We start from the raw sequence: 23,017 nt of genomic DNA on the forward strand, positions 1-23,017 counted from the left end.
AATGCAGAATAATATTTAGAAGCCAGGACGTCGGGGCTAGGTGTACTTATTACTATTGGGATGTTGCTGTTTCCAGAAAGTTTGGAATACATGTATGTACACATTCAAACACACACGCATACATATGTACATCTGTATCTATCAACATACGCACATATGCACACATACATATCATAAAGCATGAGTTCACATGGAGACCTCCAATCCCAATAGAACACCTCAGAATTTGTTTTCTTCCTTTCTGTATTTGAAATTTCCTCTTCCAAAAGTGAGAGTCGGGTCTTCCACATTTAGTGAGTTGACGAATCCTAAAGTATATAAGGCATCCCAGTTGCACACAGAGGCCCACCCTCACACGCTCTGCTGAACCAATCCCTGACCTTGACCTCCACACTCCACTGAAGTTTGAACCCTTGAGCCAGTTAGCCTTCTCCCCATCCAACCCCCAGGGACATCCTCCTTACTACCTTGGGCTCTGTCCCCAATGCAGTCTGCCCCTATGTATGGATGCCCTTCTCACTGTGCCTGGGCTCTGACTCCAAGTGTGGGATGCCCCTACATGCACACACTTGCCTTGCTCTGTAGCACCTAATGGCTTCAGGGCTGAACTGCTCAGGCACAACAGGAGGGAAGGGAAGGGAAGGAAAGGGAAGGGAAAGAAAAGGGAGGGGGAGAGGTGAATATATCTCAATACAATCAATTAATTAAAGGGAATTGGGGCAAATCCAGGCAACATCATGAAGCCAGTGTGTTGGTTTTTTTTTTTGTTTTTTTTTTTTGTTTTTTTTCTCATTGCTCTCCAGCTTCCCCTTCCTGCCTCTCTTCTCTGCCCCATTTCTTTCTCAGTCCGGACCTCCATCAAATGTAGAAATGTAATGAGGGGCATGATTCCCATATTATCGCTTATATCTGCTGGCTGGCTGACATCCAAACTGGATGGTGTGGGCCCTGCAGCTCTGACACTCAAGCCTCTCATGTCTCAAGTCTTTCATGATGGAGCACAAGGTTTCACTCCTCTTAGCAATTTCAGGTGTAAACAGGAGAGAAGATTCTGGGCACTTCTTGGAGTCTCGGGTCCTTTATAAAATGGGGATGAAGACCACCTCCCTCACAGGTTGTGGGAAAAACAGAGACAGCAACACCAGATACCTTTCACTGCGCTCTATGTGTCAAACCAGTTTTGAGGGCTTTTGCCAGCATTACAGGACTCCTTGATATCCAGGAACACACTCAGTGGATTTCCCCTCAGTACTGTTGCACCTGCTGTACCTTCTGCCTGTAATGTTCTAACAACTGCAGGTAGTTCCACGGCCTGCTCCTTCACTTCCTCAGGAATCTGCTCAGTCATTACCTTCTGAGGGAGTCATAAATACCAACATGATCCCCACATACTCCTTCCTCCAACCCGCCTTCTCTTTCTATGTAGCACTTGACATCCTCTGACAGTCAATACATTTACTGGCTAACTCTAGGGAATAAGACACTTTGTCAGTTTTATCCTGTGTTGTACTTCCAACTTCCAAGGAAAGTACTCAGGCACACAGCCGGTGATCAGAAAATTCTTGTGGAAGGATGGCTGGGAGTCAGGACCTTTACACACACTTCTAAGTTGCACAGGTACCCTCCAAGACACGCACTGGCCCCATTTTATTGATGCTGACACATATTTAATCCTCAGGAAACAAGTGACTTTCCCGATGACACACAACCAGGATTTGGGGGTCCGGGCTTTGGAATCATATCTGCCAGCTTCCAAACCCCTCAGTTCCTGGAAAGAGACCTCACAACCACAAAGATAAAAGATTTTACTTCTCAGACACAGACCCCAAACAGCTCAGATACCCAGGGACACCAAAAACAGATCCCTGAACACACCCTAAAAAAGATTCCAAAAATCTCTGCACAAAGAGCTTGCAACTTGAGTCACAGAATACAAAAAAAAAAAAAAAAAAACAACAGAGACCATACACACTGAAACAACTCCTGCCCCCCCCCCCCCCGCAACAGATCAACGTGTTCACTCCAGGAAACAAATTAAATCTGCTCAGAGACCTCACATCCTAGAGAAGACTCCCAAACCCTGCAGACACCTCCCAAGCTATTACAAGGACCTCAAAATAAAAAGGGAAAGACAGAAGCTCAAATAACTCAGAAACATCACATAACCTTTATCTTTAAAGTCCCCAGACATTTCAGAGAACCCACACCTTGGACTCCCAAACAGCACAGATCCTTTACACCTTAAGATAATACCCCCCACCCCACGCAGCTCAGAGATATCACAACTTGAAACAGAATCACAAACAGCTCAGAGACCTCACACCTGGGGTGCAGACGCCCACACAGATCTCAACCCCACGGACATAAATGCGCAAAAAGCTCAGAAAATGCACCCCCAGATATACAGACAAGCACGGCCTAAAGTCCTTATCCCGTGCCGTACAAAATCCACTCAGATAAAATATCCCATTCACTCCCAATCTCCTAAAAGGCTCAGAAAGATCAAATATACTCAAACTGTGCCTGTGATGTCCTCTCTAGCCACACACATCCCCAAACTGCTTGACACACTCTACTTCCCAGGCAGGGACGCCAAACAAGCGCACAGACCTCGCCCTGGACTTAATTGATTGATGGCGCCGTGCCAAATGCGCCCGAATAGGCTTGTGACCGAGTTAGGGCTGAACAGGACTGAAAGAGCTCACGTGAAGACAGTTGCACAGTCACGGCGCGCGTCCAGTGCCAGACTCTGGCTACAAGCGAGCTGTTGCGCCGAACCTCGCCACCGACTGGGGCAGCATCTTCAGCCCCTCGGGGCAGTCAGTCGGTGAGTAGTTCAACTCGGAGAAAAACTGTGCCCTCTGAAAAGCCACACACACAAACAAACATACCCACACCCACACCCACACCCACACACACCCCTCGCCCAGAGCTCCTGTCCTCGTTGTGCCTGACCCCGCTAGATAGCCAATGGGAACGGGGTAGACGAAGACAGGGGCGGGGAGTAGGGAGTTTTTCCGGAGCCATTTTGCGCCCCGGAAGGGCTTACTCTGGCACACTCTCTCCCGGACCAATCATCACCCAGAAAGCCTCTGACCTCGCCCCCTCTCACCTCGTTGCTGCCCAGCTGGACGTAACCATGCAGAAACGGAGGGGTGGAGTCGGCGAAGTGCAACTGAATAAAGCGGCCTGAGACCCGGTGTTCACATAGGCTCACATGGGCAGGAAGAATGGAGTGGAGCGAGTGGGGAAGGACCTGGCGGCGCCATTAGCGCCTCCGCTGCGACCTGTGGCTGATGCCACACGCTGTATAAGCAGACCCTCAGTACTGTCACATACACAATGGATTATTCCAAAATCGGAGTCCCCTCTCTAGTGGTACCTCCCGGAGTGGACGGTCCTGCCTCTGTGGCCCTGAGAGGTGTGTCCAGTGACGCTTACCTTTCCAGCTCGCGCGCCCCTTAGTGGCGCGTACCTGGAATGGCTGGTCGATGCAGATGCCCACGGACCATTCCAGGCTGGTCCCAAAGGGAGGGAGGGCAAAGCCAGGGTGTAAACCCCAGCTTGCTGCAGTGGTGGACTCGGGAGAAAGTCTTCCTGAGCTGAAATTTACCTCTCTCCGGTGGCCGCCAGTGTAATAGGGAGCGTTAAAAGTGATTTTTTTTTTTTTTTTTTTATGTGGTAGGCGTTGTGCTCAGGCTTGTGCCTCCGTGGGCAATGCAAACTAGGTCTAGTGGGGGAACAGGGGCAGGAGGGGTAGAGCACGGGGATGGTGTTAGAGGTCTGCTGTGTGTCAGGCCTTTGTGATTGACTGTCAGTAATAAGTCATTTGTTTCTGTTAGGGAAAGGGCCATCTTCCAGGGGCCCCAAGGACACTGAGAAAGTGATATAAAGACTGCGGACTTTGTCAGCATCCTGTCACCCGTGAACATGTTCCCTAGGAGAATCCTTTGGCCTGTGTAGCTATGCGTCTCACCACAGCCTTGTACTTACTTATTCATTCTCTCATTCATTCATTAATTCCCTCCAAATTATGTGTCAGGCACTATTATGGGTGTTAGGAATACGACCGCCTGGAAACAACAACAAAAAGAACCCCTTGCTCTCATGGAGCTTACATTCTATTGGGATCATACAGCACAAAAATGTAAGTAATTTGTCAAGTAATTTGGCAATTGCGATTAAAATTAAATCGGAATAATGAAATAGAGGGGGACAATTTTTAGAATCAGGTCAAGGAAGGTCTTTCAAAGAATGTGATCCTTGAGCAGACACCTGGAGATGAATATCTGCTAGAAAACAATCCCAGACAGAGGTAGGAGCCAGTAGAAAAACACAGGAGTGGAACTCAGTGCAGGGTGTATGAGGTACAGTGAGGAGGCCACTGTGGCTGGCTAAGTATGGTTGAGGGAGAGAGGTAGGAGACAAGGTGAGAGAGGTAATGGGGGCCAGATAGTGAAGCACCTTCAGGGCCATGGTGAGGAGTTTGACTATCGTGTTTGAGCCATGGAGGCTTTTTGTTGGTCGGTTGGTTGGTTGGTCGGTCGGTCGGTTGGTTTTTTAGCAGAGAAGCCCCTATTTCAGAAGCCCCCTTTCAGAGGCCAGAGGCCCAGGCCACCCAATACATGGGGATCAGCTCCTTGCTTGCCCTAAGGGAGAACCTTTTTTCTACCCATCTGCAGCTGAACATGCCTTCTTGGACAGTTCCATAGACTCGTGAGCAACCCCCTAACAGTTCCCCATGAGTATCCATGTCAAAGGATGATAGCCTCAGGAGAGGCCAAGCAAGGGTCCTCTTGGGTGAGTGAGGTCCCACCCACGTGGGTGGGCAACAGAGACAAAGTTTCAGGCACAGAGAAGACAGAAAGGAAGATAGCATTAGAGAGACTGAGACAGAGAGACCATCTGGCAGCACCACTGTCCCCACTGAATTAGTACCCACCTATGGGCTCCCAGCTCTGCTACTGGATGATGTGCCTGTCTCTCCAGAGGAAAAGACGCCCCTCCCCAGGGGTATGTAGGAAATACCTCAGCAGCCTGTGGTCTTGGTCTCAGTCCCACTGCTTTGACATACATCAGGACCCTCTGCCTATAAGGACAAGGACACATTTCAGGTATGGGGAGGCTTATGCTGTACACAGGGTTGCCCACACCCCCTCATGACCTTGACTGCCCTCCTTCCGATCTCAGTGCCCAAAAATGCTGCAAGGAGGGAAGTGGAGGCCGGAATCTCTAGGTTTGCTGGAGGCTTTGTGAAAATTGGTGCATTTGAGGTGCTTCCCTCACCTGTCTACCTTCTACCACCACCTCTACGTTTGTGCATCAAGTATTGTGCCCGGGAACGGGGCATGTGAGCGAGCGCCAGAGAGGGACAGACATCCTGAAAGTGAGTCAGTTACAGGGTCCTTGTGGCCATGCACTAACCTCAGCTTTCCCCCTTCCTGGTCACCTCCTGCCTGGCCTTGCTGTGCTGACGTCTCCCTGCCTCCTTCAAAAAGCTTAAGTTACATCCAGTTCCTCCCTCCTCAGGAGGTTAGATTGGCCTCCCTTGCTGGGCCTCAGGCTCCTCACCTGCAAATAGCGACCTTCTCCTTGAGGATTGGGCAGATCAGCTGAGTTAGTACATGTCCATAGGTTTGTCACAGTGGTTGGCCCCTAGCAAGGATGGGAGTAATGCTAAACAGATATTCCTTTGATCTGTATTGTTACCATGGGCTCCTAGGGGCTGTGTATGGCTGAGGAAAGGCCCTCCCTGAGGATGGGGGCCCTAAGCCCTCATCCCTAGCAGGGCAGGCATGGGGGAAAGCACAGCAAATGTGAAATCTCAGGCCTAGTGCTAAGCCCTGTGAGAGTAAGGTGCATCCTGCCTTCCTCTCAAAATCATTCTCAGATGCAGATACATGAACATTTCAGAGACCCACCCCTCTGGACAAAGACTCCCCCAAATAGTTCAGAGACCTCATACCCTGGGATAGAGGCTCACAAATCATTCAGAGGCCTCTCATCCTAGACCCCAACCACAAACAGCTCAAAGATGTCACATGTGACAACTAGACTCCAGCCAGCTGAGAGGATTCCTAGTTGAGGTAATAGCTCCCTTTCAGCTCAGAGGCCTCACACACCCACTCACAGAGACTACAGGCTGCACCCTGTGACACAGAGCCACAAATCTTCAGCTCAGGGCTGCTGTGTGGGCCGTGACAGTGAGTCTCTGTTCAGTCCACCCTATGGGGGAGAGGCCTGGGCTCTTGCAGCCCTCGCTGTCTGCAGTCACCACCACGTCATCAGGAAGGCAGGTTCACCCCAAGGATGCGGAGGTCTCTTAGACTGAAGGATTCTGAGAGACATCTCACGTCTGGATCCTGGGAATGACCATCGTCTGACCCACCCTGGTCACCTCTGATCATAGCGACTTCTGCATCCTGCCCCACGGGGTGTTAAGGTGAATCCCAGATCCACAAATGGAGGTCGTGGATCCTGTCATCTCTGCCATCTCTCCGCGCCCACTGTGGGATACTGTATCCCGGAGAGAGGGATACTGTATCACTGCCTCTGGCAACCCCCTTAAATCCCTCTGATCATCCCTGTCCTTTCCCTAAACCCCCTCTCCTGGTGGCAGCTGCTTCACCCCTTCCCTCTACTGAAATCTCTCTGCTCCCCTTGCCAGCCACCAGGTGTCCCCTTCTCCCCCAGGAGCCTCTTTAGCCCCCTCCTCCAGCCCTAGTCTTGGGCCTCAGTTACACCCTGTCCCTCCTGTTTTTGTCCTGTCAACCAGCACCCCAGTTCTACCTCAGAGGACCCACCCAGAGCCTTTCCTGCTCCCTGCAAACGCACAACATTGTGCAGGACAGAGGTCTTCCTGCCACCATGTAGGGGTCTGTAATAATGTCCCTGTTAGGGAGGAACAGAAAATTCTCCAAGATTCAGGTGAAACTCCAGCCCTGGACTGGGGATCCAGGGCAGTCCCCCAGGGCTGGAGGTAAAGGGAAGGTTTTCTGAGAAGAGGAGCTGGGATGAGTGTCCCATCAGGAGGTGGGATGACACTGTGCAGGTCTGGGTCTGTGAGCACAGAGAAGGGACCCTCGGGGGGACTGGGGGAGCATGATCGCAGGAGTGCTCCAGTGGCTGTCCTCATGGGATTTGGCCTCTGGCCAGCTGTGCCCCAAGGCTGCTGGACAGCCCAAGCAGAGGCCAAAGCCCATAAGGACAGCCACTGGAGCACTTCTTAGGAGTTTTTGATTCCCACCATCTGGAGGGCATCATCACTTGCCTTCCTTCTGGCCCCTTTGCCCTCTTCGTGTGTGTTCCCAGTATTCACTGCCCACAGCAGCCCTCTCTGATTCCTTCTCTGAGTTTTCAGCCCCAGCCGAGGCCCCTCTGGAATGGACCACTCCATGCCATACCCCATCCCCAGCAGTGGTCAGGAATTTGGGTTCTGGTGTTTTCCTGAGTGCCAATCTCAGCTTGTTCTCTTCATATCAGCTGTGTGACTGGGGATTTTCCCTTACTGTCTCTGTGCCTCAGTCTTCTCCACCGTGAAATAGTGTCAATCCTCATAGGTTGTAGTGAAAAGCAAATGAGATGACCCTAGCAGGAGTTTTCATAGCGCCTGATGCAGAATAAATTTGTGATAAACATTAACCAGGATCATTATTGTTTTTGTCAGTATTGTTTCCACAGATGCCCTGTTTTAACCATCAGTTAACTCCGTTAATAGCCATAACATCTTTGGGAGGTGGTTATTATTATTAATCACTGTTTTACAGATGAGTAACTTATACTATGTATCAGCTAACTATCTTACTGAAGCTCACCAGAGCCAGGAGGGGAGATACCAGCACCCACTCCCAGGTATGTCTGGCCCCAGAGCTCCTGCCCATAACCCCTGGCTGTGCCTTATTCCACAGCAGTGTCAGTGACAGCAGTAGCTGCTGGCATTATAAAAGTAGCCAAAGCTGAGCAAAGACCCTGAAACAAATATGGTCCCCACAACATGAAGTGGAAAGACTAGATATCCAGAGTACTCTCAATCTCAGTGAGTCACTCCTCCCTATACATGTCCCGTGGGCTTGTTTTCCAGGGACTTCTTAGCCACTTGCAGGATATGTCCAGGGATGATGCAAGCAACATGCACCTCTCCCTGCACTGCTGAGTGGGACATGCTGAGGCCCCGTGTTCTATGGACTCTCTGCCTCTGGACCCAGCTGAACATTCACAGCCTCCTTCCTGGCACTCTCCCCTTTGAGTGGGTGCAGTAGCCCACATTCACCCCGATTCTGTTAGTAGACCAGTTGATGAGGAAACTTAAGTACCAACGGGTTAGATCCCCTTGCTAGTCCACAGCAAAGCCTGCACCTTGTGACTCTAGGTGTATTGACCTAAAACAGTATTCCTTTCTGCCTCTAGTAGCAGATGTTCTTTAATGGTGCCCACATGCCTCATGCTTTACACACAATTCTGTAACATCCTCATTATCATAAATAGTGGTAATTGTTAGGATAGCAACAACTGTTACACCCTTACACTGACAGAACTCTGGGAGCTTCCTTGAACCTCTTCATCACAGGACACACACATGTCATATGAGAAAGAGAGCCGATCCTATTAACACAGCATTCAAGGATTAGTTCAAGACTGACTTAGGATTTGGGGGCACCTGGGTGGCTCAGTCAGTTAGGCGTCTGACTCTTAATTTTGGCTCAGGTCATGATCTCAGCGTTTGTGCATTTGAGCCCCACGTTGGGCTCTGCGCTTATAGCACAAAGCCTGCTTGGCATTCTCTGTCTCCCTCTCTCTCTGCCCCCCCCCCCACCTCTGTCTCAAGAATAAATAAGTAATTTTTTTTTTTTTAAAAGACTGACTTAGGATTTGGATCTGGCCATGATGGAGAAACAGGCCTGGATTTATCCTCCCACTTAAAATAACTAAAAAAACTGGAACAGACAATTCTTGGATCTGGTACAACAGGCAGTTCAGGTCACTGATACCTGACAGAAGGGGGGAAATGAGGTGAGTAGTATAATTTCCCCCATCTTACTGCCTGGAGAGGGTTTTCAGGCATCAGTGCAGGGAGAGGAACCCAAAACAGAGGCCCATGGTCTCCCCAGAGTTGAGGAAGCAGTTGAGAATTCAGGGAGGCCAAGACAAGGAAAATTCCGAGATTAGAGGACCAGAGAAAAGAGAGCTGCATGGAGGGTGAGAGAACTGCAGAGAGGAGAGAGAGAGAGAGAGAGAGAGAGAGAGAGAGAGAGAGAGAACGCTCTGGAGATCTGCATAGGGCTCCCCTAGAGTCTCCAGCTGAATTCTGATCAGTGCATATGTGTGAGGAAATTGCCCAAGCAAGGGAAAAGTACCACCAAAAAAGAATGTGTGGAGCAACCCCAAAGTTCACAGAGGGACGGAAATAGTTCATCTTCTCACCTGCCAGAGATGAGAAAACCTCAAAATATGCAGGGGGTTGGGTAGATCTCACAGCTAGTTATTACCTCAGTAGTTGGGAAAATTTACCATGGACTAAAGGCTGTTCTGGTCACATATAATAATGCTTAAAAGCAAGCCTTAAAAGGATAAAACGGTTTCCAGGTAACTTATCTGCATCCCAGCACAAAGCTCAAAATCACTTAAAGGAGGGGCGCCTGGGTGGCGCAGTCGGTTGAGCGTCCGACTTCAGCCAGGTCACGATCTCGCGGTCCGGGAGTTCGAGCCCCGCGTCGGGCTCTGGGCTGATGGCTCAGAGCCTGGAGCCTGTTTCCGATTCTGTGTCTGCCTCTCTCTCTGCCCCTCCCCCGTTCATGCTCTGTCTCTCTCTGTCCCAAAAATAAATAAACGTTGAAAAAAAAATTAAAAAAAAAATCACTTAAAGGAATTATTACTGTTATTATAAAAACCAGAACCCCACAGGTAAAATTCACAATGTCTGGCATCCAATAAAAAACTATTTGGGGGGGGGGCGCCTGGGCAGCTCAGTCGGTTAAGCCTTCTACTTCAGCTCAGGTCATGGTATCACTGTCCGTGAGTTTGAGCCTCGTGTTGGGCTCTGTGCTGACAGCTCAGAGCCTGGAGCCTGCTTGAGATCCTGTGTCTCCCTCTCTCTCTGCCCGTCCCCGGCTCAAACTCTGTGTCTGTCTCTGTCTCTGTCTCTCTCTCTCTCTCTCAATCTCTCAAAAAATAAATAAACATTAAATTTTTTTTTAAAAAAACTATTAGGCATGCACAGAAGTAGAAAATGCAACCAATAATGAGGATAAAAATCAATCAATAGAAAGAGATTCAGAAATAACACAGGTGATAAAGTTAACAGATGTAGACATTAAAACAGCTATTATAAATGTATTCCATGGGTTGAAGAAGATAGAAGAAAGAGTGAGCATGTTAATAGGAGACATAGAGTTATTTTTAAAAGACTCAAATGGAACTGCTAGAGATCAAAAGTACATGGTCTGAGATGAAAATTACATCTCATAAGATTAAAAGCAGATGTCAGAAGAAAGATTAGTAAACTTGAAGACATAATGAGATTTTTTTTTAACCTTCAGGGGCACCTGGTTGGCTCAGTCGGTTAAGTATCTGATTTTGACTTCGGCTCAGGTCATGACCTCATGGTTCATGAGATAGAGCCCCCCATCAGGCTCTGTGCTGACAGTGTAAAGCCTGATTTGGATTCTGTCTCTCCCTCTCCCTCTGTCCCTCCCCCATTCTCTCTCTCTCAAAATAAATAAATAAATAAATAAATAAATAAATAAATAAATATTTTAAAATAATTTTTAAAAACTTTCAAAATGCACACATTAGGGGGGAAAAAAAGCTTTGTTAAAAATGAAGTGGAATCAACAATAACCAAACTATGGAGAGAGCCCAAATGGCCATCGACTGATGAATGGATAAAGAAAAAATGGCATATATAGACAATGGAATATTACTCAGCCACCAAAAAGAATGAAATCTTGCCATTTGCAACAACATGGATGGAGCTAGAGTGTATTTTGATAAGTGAAATAAGTCAAGAAAGACAAATACAATATGATTTCACTCACGTGGAATTTTAAGAGCAAACAGATGAACATATGGGAGAAGGAGAAAAAAGAGAGGGAAACAAACCACAAGAGACCCTTAACAAGAGAACAAACTGATGGTTGATTGGGGGAGGTTGGTGGGATATGGGCTAGTTGGGTGATGGGTATTAAGGAGGGCACTTGTGATGAGTGCTGGCTGTTGTATATAAGTGATGAATTACTGAATTAATTCCTGAAACCAATTAATCCTGAAACCAATATTGTACTGTATGTTAACAATTAACATTTACATTTTAAAAAACCTACTACACTAATATAAAACAAAGCATAAAAAGAGGATACTGGGGATGGAGAACAGATGGGCCAAATAGAAAACAAATAATAATATGGAATATGTAAACATAGACATATCAATAATCATATTAAATATAAAGGGTCTAAATGACTCCATTAAAAGACAATGATTGTAGAGTTAAATAAAAGCGCAAGACCCAATTATATACTGCCTGAAAGAAACCCAATTTGAATTTGAACGTAATGATACAAATAGGTTAAAGGAAAAAGGGTGGGCCACTCAGGGGATTCCACTTCCGGAATGGCAACACAAAGAACTCTGTGGACCTGTTCACCAGCAAAGAAACTAGTAAAAATTATTGTTTTACAACCAAAACATTTAAAGTCTCCAGAAATTGTCCTAAAACAATACAACAAATAAGGAAACGTTTATTCAAGAAAATCTATTAAATCTCACAGTGAGAGTCTGTGGCACTTGAGCCATGACCCACTCCATCCTCCACCCCAACTCAGCTATAGGGAGGGTCCACTTTGGGAGTATGTGGCCAAAAAAAATCGGAGATCCCTCTCCATTCAGCTCCCAATCAAGGGATACAGGATCTCACTGGAAGGGGCAGGACGCCAGGGTTTCTCATCCACTCCCTCTCCAAGTTGCAGAGGCCAAATTCCTGGTGAAAGCATCTGAAAGTTCTGATGTTCCCGTCCTCCATCTAGCCCCCACTCATAGAGTGGAAAACTTATCTCAGGCACAACAGGTCCCAAATACTAAAGCCTCTATAGCCTTTGCCCCAGCCCACACATGAGAAGAAGTTTCAGTTGGGAAAGGCAGAATTTACAACCCTTACCCAGTGCCTGGAGCAGTGGCTCAGAGATTTTGTCCAGGGAGAGAGGCAGTTCCTATGGGAGAACTCCAAGTTATCCTCAAAGGAAGTAACTTTATTTGAAACAGGATTTGGAGAAGTTCAAACTCAAGTATACTCTGAGACTATGGAGATCCTGCTGGTAAGCGATTAAGAGGAGGCTGGTAGCTCCATGAGAGCAACAAGCTAAACTGACTAGAGGCTCTAGCCAGGGCAGTTAGGTTGGGCCCTAAATCCAATGACAGGTGTCCTTATAAAAGAAAGGCAAAGGGAGATTTGAGACTCAGAGAGGAAGGCAATGTGAAGACAGAGGCAGAGACTGGAGTGATGCATCTATAAGCCAAGGAATGTCAAGGATTGCTGGAAGCCACCAGAAGCTGGTGAAAAGAGGCATGGAACAGATTATCCCTCAGAGTCTCTACAAGGAACCAACCCTGCCTACATCTTGATTTCAGACTTCTGCTCTCCAGAATGTGAGAGAATAAATTTCTATTGTTTAAAGGTATCAAGTTTGTGGTAATTTGTTATGGCAGCCTTAAGAAACTAATACAACCATATGGTGGACCATAAAACAAATCTCTGTAAACTTAAAATATTGAAATCATACAAAGTATTCTCTCTCAATGCAATGGAATTAAATTGGAGATAAATTTTTAAAAGGTATTTGGAAAATACACAAATATTTTGAAGCAAAATAACACTTCTCAATATTGTGTCGAGGAAGAAATAAAAAGGGGCAACAGAAAAAATTCTTCCACTTTATTGAGGTATTACTGACAAATGAAATTGTGGGGAGATGGGCGGGGGGATGGGTGAAATAGGCGAAAGGGATTAAGAGCGCACTTATTGTGATGAGCACTGAGTAATGTATAGAATTGTTGAATCATTACATTGTACACTTGAAACTAATATAACACTGTATGTTCATTATACTTGAATTAAAAATAAGTAATAATTTAAAAAATAAAAATAGCAGGAAAAAATAAAATGTACAACATCATGATTTGATATGTTTGCATTGTGAAAGTATTCCCACCACCATTTTCATTGCCTCACTTACTAACCTGTTTGGTGTTTTTGTTTTTGTTTTTTTGGGTTTTTTGGTGAGAACATTTTTTTTTTTTAAATTTTTTTTTTCAACGTTTATTTATTTTTGGGACAGAGAGAGACAGAGCATGAACGGGGGAGGGGCAGAGAGAGAGGGAGACACAGAATCGGAAACAGGCTCCAGGCTCCGAGCCATCAGCCCAGAGCCCGACGTGGGGCTCGAACTCACGGACCGCGAGATCGTGACCTGGCTGAAGTCGGTCGCTTAACCGACTGCGCCACCCAGGCGCCCCTGGTGAGAACATTTAAGTTTCACTCTCTTAGCACATTTCAATTATATAATGCTGTATTATCAAGTATAGTAGTCACCATGTAACACATTACATCCTCAGACCTTATTCATCTTATAACTGAAAGTTTGTACCCTTTTACCAGCCTCTTCCTTTTTTCCCCATTCCTTAGTCCCTGGAAACCACCATTCTACTGTTTCTATAAGGTCAATTTTTTTTTTAGATTCCACATATAAGTGATATCATGCATAATGCCCTTCAAGTTCACCCATGCTGTTACAAATGGCAACATTTCCTTCTTTTTAAAGGCTGAATAATATTCCTTTGTGTGTGTATGTATGTGATATATGCATATATATACACATATGTAAATATATAACATTTGTGTATACTTGTATACATACGTATATGTGTATATATGTTTATGCATAACATATATACATATAACACACACACACACACACACACACACACACACACACACCACATTTTCTTTACCCATTCATCTGCTGGAGACAGGTTGTTTCCATGCTTTGGCTATTGTGAATAATACTGCAATGAACATGGGAGGGCAGATATCTTTTTGAGATAGTGGTTTCATTTCCTTTGGCTATATACCCAGAAGTGTGGTTGTTGAATCATATGGTATTTCTATTTTTCATTTCTTGAGAGACCTCCATAGTGGTTGCATTCCACCAGTTTACATTCCCACCAACAGTGCATAAGGGTTCCTTTTTCTCCCCATCCTCACCAGCATGTGTTATCCCTTGTCTTTTCTAATAACAGAAATCCTAACAGATGTGGGATGATATTGTGATGTTGATTTGCATCTCCCTGATAATTAGTGATGCGAGCATCTTCAAAAAATCTACAGCTAATATCATACTCTATGGTGGAAAGACTGAATGCCTTCTCTTTGAGATCAACAACAAGGCAAAAATGTCTGACTCCACTTCTGTTCAACATTGTACTGGAGGCTCTAGCCCTTGAAGTATGGGAAGAAAAAGAAATGCATCCAGATTGTAAAGCAAAAAGTAAAGCTGTCCTTTTGTCATATAACAGTTCTGTCTATAGAAAATCCTGAGAAATCTACACACACACACACACACACACACACACACACACACACAATCTCTTCCAAATGAATTTAGCAACTTTGCAGGATAAAACCTCAATATTGAAAATCAACTACATGTCTATATACTAGCAATTAACAATTGGAATTTGAAATAAAAATACCATTTAAAATAGCATTACAATATATACAGTACTTAGAGATAAATTTGACCAAAAATGTGCAAGGCTTATACACCAAAAATTACAAAACATTACTAAGAGTAATTAAAGAAGATCTAAATAAATGGAAAGATATCCTATGTTCACAGACTGGAAGACTCAATATTGCTAAGATACATAAATTGACAAACCAATTCTAAAATTCATATGAAAATGCAAAGGATCTAGGATAGCCAAAAAAATGTTTTTTTTTATTTTTTTTTCAACGTTTATTTATTTTTGGGACAGAGAGAGACAGAGCATGAACGGGGGAGGGGCAGAGAGAGAGGGAGACACAGAATCGGAAGCAGGCTCCAGGCTCTGAGCCATCAGCCCAGAGCCTGACGCGGGGCTCGAACTCACGGACCGCGAGATCGTGACCTGGCTGAAGTCGGACGCTTAACCGACTGCGCCACCCAGGCGCCCCCAAAAAAATGTTTTTAAAGAACAAAGTTAGAGGACTTACACTACCTGATTTCAAACTACAGTAATCAAGACAATGTGGTATTGGTGTAAAGATCAGTGAAAAAGAGAGTCAAGAAACAGGCCCATATATATGTTTAATTAATTTTCCACAAAAGTATAAATGCAATTCAATGAGGGGAAGAATAACATTTTCAGCAAATGGTGCCGGAACCATTGGACAGCCACATGCAAAAAAAAAAAAAAAAAAAAAAAAAAAAAGAACTTTGAGAGTTACCTCACAACATATACAAAAATGGATCATATAAATGTAAAACAAAAAACTAAGAATTTATTAAAGAAAACATAGAAGGAAATCTTAGTCACCTTTGGTTTAGTAAATATTTCCTAACTAGGACTCAAAATGTATGGTTATAAAATAAGTATTGATAAGTTGGACTTCATCAAAACTAGAAATTTTTCTTCAAAAAGAGACTGTTATGAAATTCAAAGGCAAGCCACAGACTGGGAGAAAAATTTTTGCAAAATATATATGTAATTAAGAACTTGTACCCAGAGATATACAAAAACTCTGAAAAACTCAATAATAAGAAATCAAACAGCACATTTTTTTAAATGGGCAAAAGATCTGAATAGACACTTCATTAAAGAAATGTACAGATGACAAATACACACATGAAAAAATGCTAAACATCATTGGTCATTAGGGAAATGCAAATCAAAACCATGAAAACGTGCTACTATGCACTTATTGAAATGGTTAAAATTTTAAGACTGACCATAGCAAGTTGTGGCAAGGATATGAAGGAACTGGAAGTCTCATACACAGCTGATGGGAATGAAATGGTACAACCTTTGGAAAACAGTTTAACTGTTTCTCACAAAATTAAACATACATCTACTACACGCTCATTCCTATGTATTTACCCAGGAGAAATGAAAGCATATGTCCATACAAAGACGTGTGCACAAATCTTCATAGCAGCTTTATTTGTAATAGACAAAAAGTGGAAATGACCTAAATGCCTATCAACGGGTGAATGGATAAAGAAATTGTTGTATATAAATACAATGCAATACTACTCAGCACTAAAAGGAATGAACTATTGACACACGCAACCTCAAGGATGAATCTCAAACTAATTATGCTGAGTGAAAGAAGACAGACAAAAAAAAAAAAGAAGCAAACATATTGTATGATTCCATTTACATGAAATCTAGGAAATGCAAATGAATAGGTTAGTAGACTTCAGGATGGATTGGATGTGGGGTGTGGAAGAGAAAAGAGTAAAGAATAACTCTAAGAATGTGGCCTGAGCAACCAAAATGATGAAATTGCCAATGTGATAAGAACAAGACTGCAAGAGGAGCTGGTTTTAGGGGTAAGGTCAAGAGTTCATTGTTGCTTGTGTTGAGTTTCAGAATACCTAGCAGACATTCAAGTGGACATGTTGAGTGGTAAGTTGGACATGAGAGTCTGGAGATCAGGAGAGAGAACTGGGCTGGACAAAATTTGGAAGCCTGACTCCAGAACTTTCACTCTTAACCACCAATATGTCTCCTTGCCTCCTGCTCTTCCCCTTCCAATCCATCATTCCTGCCATGGCCAGAGAGACCCTTCTAAACTGTAAAATAGGCCATATGATGCCCCTGCTATAAAAATAAAGAGAAAAAATGAATGAGGAGGAGAGAAAACAATCTTTCAGTAGCATTCCAATCCCCTAAGGGATAAAGTCTCATCTTCTTAACCTAGCACCCTAGGACTTTTGTGACATATCCTTTGCCTTACCAATCTACTCTGCTACCTTGGTTCTCCCTTCCACCTCTAAATGCAGCCCCCTCTGACTCAGCCTTTCCCAGATGTTACTGGTTCCCAGATCCTCACCATGCTCTCCCTCTGCCCCGAAGCTCCCTGTCTCTTTCTGTCTCTGTCTCTCTCCCTATATCTTCTTAGATAGATCCTATCTTCTCATCCTTCAAAACTTACCTCCAACATCTCAAAGTCCATCTATCCATAACTCCACATGTATAGTTCTCATAAAGAGCTTGTTCTGGAACTCTGCCTCATTTGTCTGTCTCACCTATGGGGCCGTGATCTTCAGTTTGTTTTTTCTTTCTTTTACAAGCTATGTATACACAACTCAAGTTTCCCACAATGCCAGTGAAACAGATTTTTTTTTAATTGTGGTGTATTCATACAATGAGATGCTATTCAGCAATAAGAATGAACTATCTTCATACAACGGACTGGATAAATCTCACAAACATAATTAAGTAAAAAAAGCTACCGTCTATTAGCTTTCCACTTATGTAAAGAGCAAAAATAAACCATGTTCTTAGAAGTCAGAGTAGTTGCCCACCTTGAGGTAGAAAGTGACTGGGAGGAGACACAGTTGGGGATTCTGGAGGCATGATCTGTTTCTTGACTTGGGTATATTCACTTCGTGAAAACTCATCAAGTTGTCCATAATTTTTGTGCGCTTTTGTGTGTGTGTGTGTGTGTGTGTGTTATCTTCGAATAAAGGCAAAATGAAACTAAGGTGGTTAACTGTAAAGAAAAGCAAAGAAATTGTATGCCGATTATGTGTCAATAAATAAAGAAAGAAAAAAGAAAAGCAAGGAAGTAAATACCATAACATTCAGGATGAGAGAGAAGGAGCCATGATTGGCAAAAGTCACCCAGAGGACTTCTAGGATGCTGACAATGCCTGTTTCTTTTTTTTTTTTTAATGTTTATTTTTCTTGAGAGAGAGAGAGAGAGAGAGAGAGAACAAGGGATAGGCAGAAAGAGAGGGAGACACAGAATTCAAAGCAGGCTCCAGGCTCTGAGCTGTCAGCGCATAGCCCAATGCAGGGCTCAAACTCGGGCCGTGAGATCATGACCTGAGCCGAAATCAAGAGTGGGATGTTTAACCGACTGAGCCACCCAGATGCCCCTGACAATGTCTATTTCTGAAGCTGTGTGGTGCTTATATAATTATTCTTAAAAAATGAATGTATGTTTTATGTATTTCCTGTATTATATTTTACCACTAAAAGGTTTTTATAAGTATATACATTTTACTTTTATAAGTATATACATTTTCAGGATGTATTGTAAAGCAAATAGTGCAAAGAAAAGCAAAGTGCAAGAGTGTATCTATAGTATGCTATACTTTGTGTAAAAAAGAAGTAGGAATGAAAAATACAGTGTTGTTTATTTGTGCAAAAAGAAACACAATCAGGGTAAACCAGAAACTAGTGGGATTTACTATCCACAGGAGATGAGTGGGAATGGGATGAAAAGGATGGAGGATGGGAACAGGGTACAGGGATGGGAATTATACCCACTTCTTTGGCTATTTTTCTCGTATAGTTTTGATTTTTAAAATCATTTTATTGTTTTACATAATCAGCCAATCAACAATGATGGGAAAACAAAATGGAATACAAACAGAAACAAACGAGCCTATTTCAAATGAATAACATAACTACACTGAAGGGGAAAACGGAAAAGAACTGTAAACAAATATTGAGCCTTAGTTAGTAGCTTTAGTTTTCACAGTGGTGTGGGCTGGCAGTTCTGAAACTACTGAACGTGTGTCCTAGAATTGAACAAGTAAGCAAATACAATGTAGATAATGAGAACCAGCTTTCTCACTGTTAGAGAAGGGAGTTAGAAAATGAGGAGACTAGAATGAACCTTGTGGTTTGAGATTGGAATTGGAGTACTAGGACGAACTCATTATTTTTAAGATGATAACAGAGATTGCATAGATAGATAATATGTATCTATATATTTCTATATTTATATGTATATATTTCTATATATACACACATACATATACATGTGTATATATATATGTGTGTGTGTGTGTGTGTGTGTGTGTGTATTTCTATACTAGCTCTGTGCCCTGAAATGGCCTAGAAGCAGTGAGTACATTTAGTACCCGTATCTTGGTATCTCTACAAAAAGGAACCAAGACTGAATTCTTGGAGAAATGACTGATTCCAGAGCTGGGACAGGAAAGGTACAAGATGAACCTGGAACATCTTGCTGTTCCATAAAATAAGGAAGTGTTCAAAGAATGTTGGGCATATCAAAAGGACACAAAAGCAAGCTTGAAAAGACTCCCCCATCCTTGTCAAATTCTGGGTTAATTTGAGCATCAAAATAAATAATTAATGCTGCAATGTATAACCTATTCAGTAAAATTAGAATCCACAAATCCATATGACAAAACTAAATAAATGAATAAACAAATAAATGGAGGAGAAGAGGAAGCTCTTCCTTATTGTAGGATGTGAATTAATAAAGGTAGAAGGAATAATGAAATTAGAAAATCACCATTTGGCAACTGCCATCGGAATAATTATTTCAGTCAAGTGTAGTGGGACTGGGTGAGAGTCAAGGCAAACAATGGCTTGTTATTCCATACACTTCTGTGTTGCTCAAGCGTCTCACAATGTGCGTGTTCTCATGCATAACTTGTGTAATTAAAAATTTGTTTATTCTTTTGACATGCTGAGGGACAAGTGTTTGTCACTGTCAGTGCTTACTGCAAGATAGTAAAAGATAAATAAGTCACACTGAGGTGGCATCCAGGAGCACTGTCTCCTGAGAGACAGAGATAACAGCCGCAGCCCTAATTAACTGTAGTACCAAAAAATGCACAAAAACATGGTGATAAGTGGGATTGCTCTTGCCTGAGTTCCTCAGCCCAGTGCTGGGAGTATAATAACCACTCAATAGGTGCTTGCAGAAGATGTAAAACAGTATATCCAGGCTGTGCCCTTTGCGTAAAGAAAGTGGGAAATGCAAAGTGTATTTTATATATATATATATATATATATATATATATATATATATATATAAAATATGTATATATATATTATATATAATATGTAATATATATATTCCAGGTCTGGAGCAGGAAATATTCAATATGAGCCTGAGACATCTTTTAATACTAGAAGCCAGGAAAACAATAAAAAACTACTAGTGTCATGTCAAAAAAGCACAGGAACAAACTTGAAGGGGTTCCCACTGGCCAAATGAGGGGTAATTTGAACATCAAACAGAATAATGATTAAAATGGATTGAAACACGCCTAATATATTTATTTTTAAAAATCCATGAGTTCACAGTGGCACTAAAAACAAGAAGAAGCAAAAAAACAAAGAAACAGTCTAAACAAAAACCTCATTTGAACCATTGGAACCATAGGGCATCAATTACTCTCAAATTGGCATCTGTAATGACAGAATTATATCTTTATCTTGTCTTAACTGTATTTTAGATAACACAATAGCCCAAGTTGATGAAAGAAAGTTTTTACTTATGTAAGAATGTAGAAAATCGATAGAATTTTAGAAAAGTTTTAGAAAAATTACTGATTCGGACGACAATCAACAGATGAGATCATTAGATAAATGGTTGATGGAGAAATTTTCCATGGGGAGATCAGACTGTTACCACCTTAACTCACTGATGAATCTTAACATCATTAAAAGTAGGACCACCAGATATTATATGCCTCCTGGTGTGATGAAATATGAATCTCACAGCACCACCTATGAAGTGTTCTTGCAATAATAATAATAATAATAATAAATAACCTGAATGCAATAGAGTCCTCAGAGCTAACTTCCATATCTAGGAACAATGGAGAGTAAAGAACATGTTAAATGACACCACCAGGAAGCAAACAGATAAAATCAGAAGATTAATCCATCTATAGCACAACTACAACAAGTCAAGAGCATGACATGCACACAAAAAAAATCAGGAAGAGACGACCTGTTCTAGATTAAGGGACCCTCAAGGACACATCAGACAGTGCAGTGTATTCTGATTAGAACAAGCTCACTGTAAAAAGACATTTCATTATGAAGACAATCGAGTAATTGTGGAATTGCGTATTACTGGACATTAACAAGGAATTGTTGCTATGCTTAAATGTAATGATGGCATAGTGGTTTTTAAATTATGTCCCTTTTTGGAAATGTGTACTGAAGCATATAGGAATGTGATGTGATGTCTGGGATTTGCTTTGGAATGCTTCAAAAAGAAGAATGGAAAAGATAGAACAAATAAGGCAGAATCTTATTCATTGTCCAATCTTTGTGGTGAGTGTATGTGTGTGCTCATGCTACTCTCTGCTTTATATGTTTGAAATGTTCATTAAAAATTAAAGTTTTTGAGAGAATTAATGAAAACCCTAAGAAAAATTGTAGAATAAATTGGAAAGAAGCCTTTGTATTCAAGCCTGGTTAAAAGCCTTGTTTAGATTCAGTAACTAGGACAGTTAAACATGGGTGAGAAATATACCAAACCATTCCAAGCTGTTTAGACACCAAGTAGAACATTCCTTATGATAGGAATATGTTATTTGTTCTTTAAAATGGGGTGGGGGGCGCCTGGGTGGCTCAGTTGGTTAAGCGTCCGACTTTGGCTCAGGTCATGATCTCACGGTCTGTGAGTTCGAGCCCTGTGTCGGGCTCTGTGCTGACAGCTCAGAGCCTGGAGCCTGCTTCAGATTCTGTGTCTCCCTCTCTCTCTGTCCCTCCCCCACTTGTGCTCTGTCTCTCTCTGCCTCTCAAAAATAAAATAAAATGTAAAAAAAATTTTTTTTAAATGAGAGAGAAAGAGAGAAAGTCTGAGATCCCCAGCCTGGCATTCAGGGTCTGGCCCGTGCCAGAGTAACATCCCTCACCAGGGCCACAGCAAATTGCTTTCACTATGCTCCAAGCGCATCTTGCCTTCTGGGACCCCCCCCCCACACTTTTGTACAGGCTGTTTCACTTGCCGAGGCACCCCTTTTTTATTTAATCAGGATGTGCATGGTACTAATTATGTCTTGGCATTATTATAAACACTTTACAAATATTACCTCATTTATCCTCACAACCCTATGCTGTAAGCACCATTATGACCCCATTTAACAGATAAGGATCTTGAGGTGCAAGAAGGGTAAGAGGCACAGATTCAAATCCAAGCAGCCTGGAGCCAGAGTAAGTGCTCTTAGCCATTGCACTGTATTGCCTCTTACACTTCTTCCAACTCACCTTCACTTCTCCCACACTTAACTCGGGTAAAGCACCTCTCCCCACACTGCCCCTGACTCCTTTGAGTTCCTACTGCTCCCAATTCCCACCTTTGCCCCCCATTAGGCTGAAACAATCTGACTGCTTATTTTACTTTTTCATTTTTAAAAACTTTTTTGTCTTGAAGTATAACACACATAAAGAAAAGTAGAGGCATAAATGCACAGCTCTCAGTGAACTGTTCCTGAGTAATCACCCATGTAATCAGCACAGAAATCAAGAAACACAAGGTTCCTAGCACTCTAGAAGTCTCCTTAGGCCTCCTACTCAGACCTGAAAGGCAATCTCGAGTCTGACGTGTATCACCATAGATTAGTTTCACCTGTTTTAGAACTTTATCTACATGGAATCATACAGCAGATGCTCGTTTGTGTGTGGTTTATTCTGCTCAGCATAATGTTTGTAGAATCCATCCATATTGTATGTAGATGTGGGGTATTTCTTATTGATGTGTAGTATTCCATTGTGTGAATATGCCACAATTCATTTCTCATTTTTCTGTTGTTAGCATTTGAATTGTTTCCAGTTTGGACTATGACAAATAGTGCTTTTAGGGGAATATTATTTTATGTGTCTTTTGGTAAACATATAGAAACATTTCTGTTGGGCATATACCTAGAAGGATTGCTGAGTTATGGGGTGTGGATATGGTCACCTTCAGTGGATATTGCTAAGCAGTTTCCAAAGTGACTATATTAATTTATACTCTCATCAACATTGAATGAGAATT

The 23,017-nt window shown here is 42.9% G+C and overlaps 1 long non-coding RNA gene across 5 annotated transcripts in view; it reads right to left on the minus strand.

Moving 5' to 3' along the window:
- LOC123595071 overlaps positions 1–13,988 on the minus strand; it is a 46,589-nt gene extending 32,601 nt beyond the window's left edge. For all 5 annotated transcript variants that reach the window (XR_006711014.1, XR_006711015.1, XR_006711017.1 and 2 more), the window contains exons 1-2: positions 13,972–13,988; positions 2,706–2,921 (exon numbers count right to left, since the gene is read on the minus strand). This is a non-coding gene — a long non-coding RNA (uncharacterized LOC123595071). The remainder of the gene's footprint in view (positions 1–2,705; positions 2,922–13,971) is intronic.
- Between the last annotated feature and the right edge of the window lie 9,029 nt (positions 13,989–23,017).

The sequence above is a fragment of the Leopardus geoffroyi genome, chromosome X (genome assembly GCF_018350155.1).
Source record: "Leopardus geoffroyi isolate Oge1 chromosome X, O.geoffroyi_Oge1_pat1.0, whole genome shotgun sequence".
NCBI lineage: Eukaryota > Metazoa > Chordata > Mammalia > Carnivora > Felidae > Leopardus > Leopardus geoffroyi.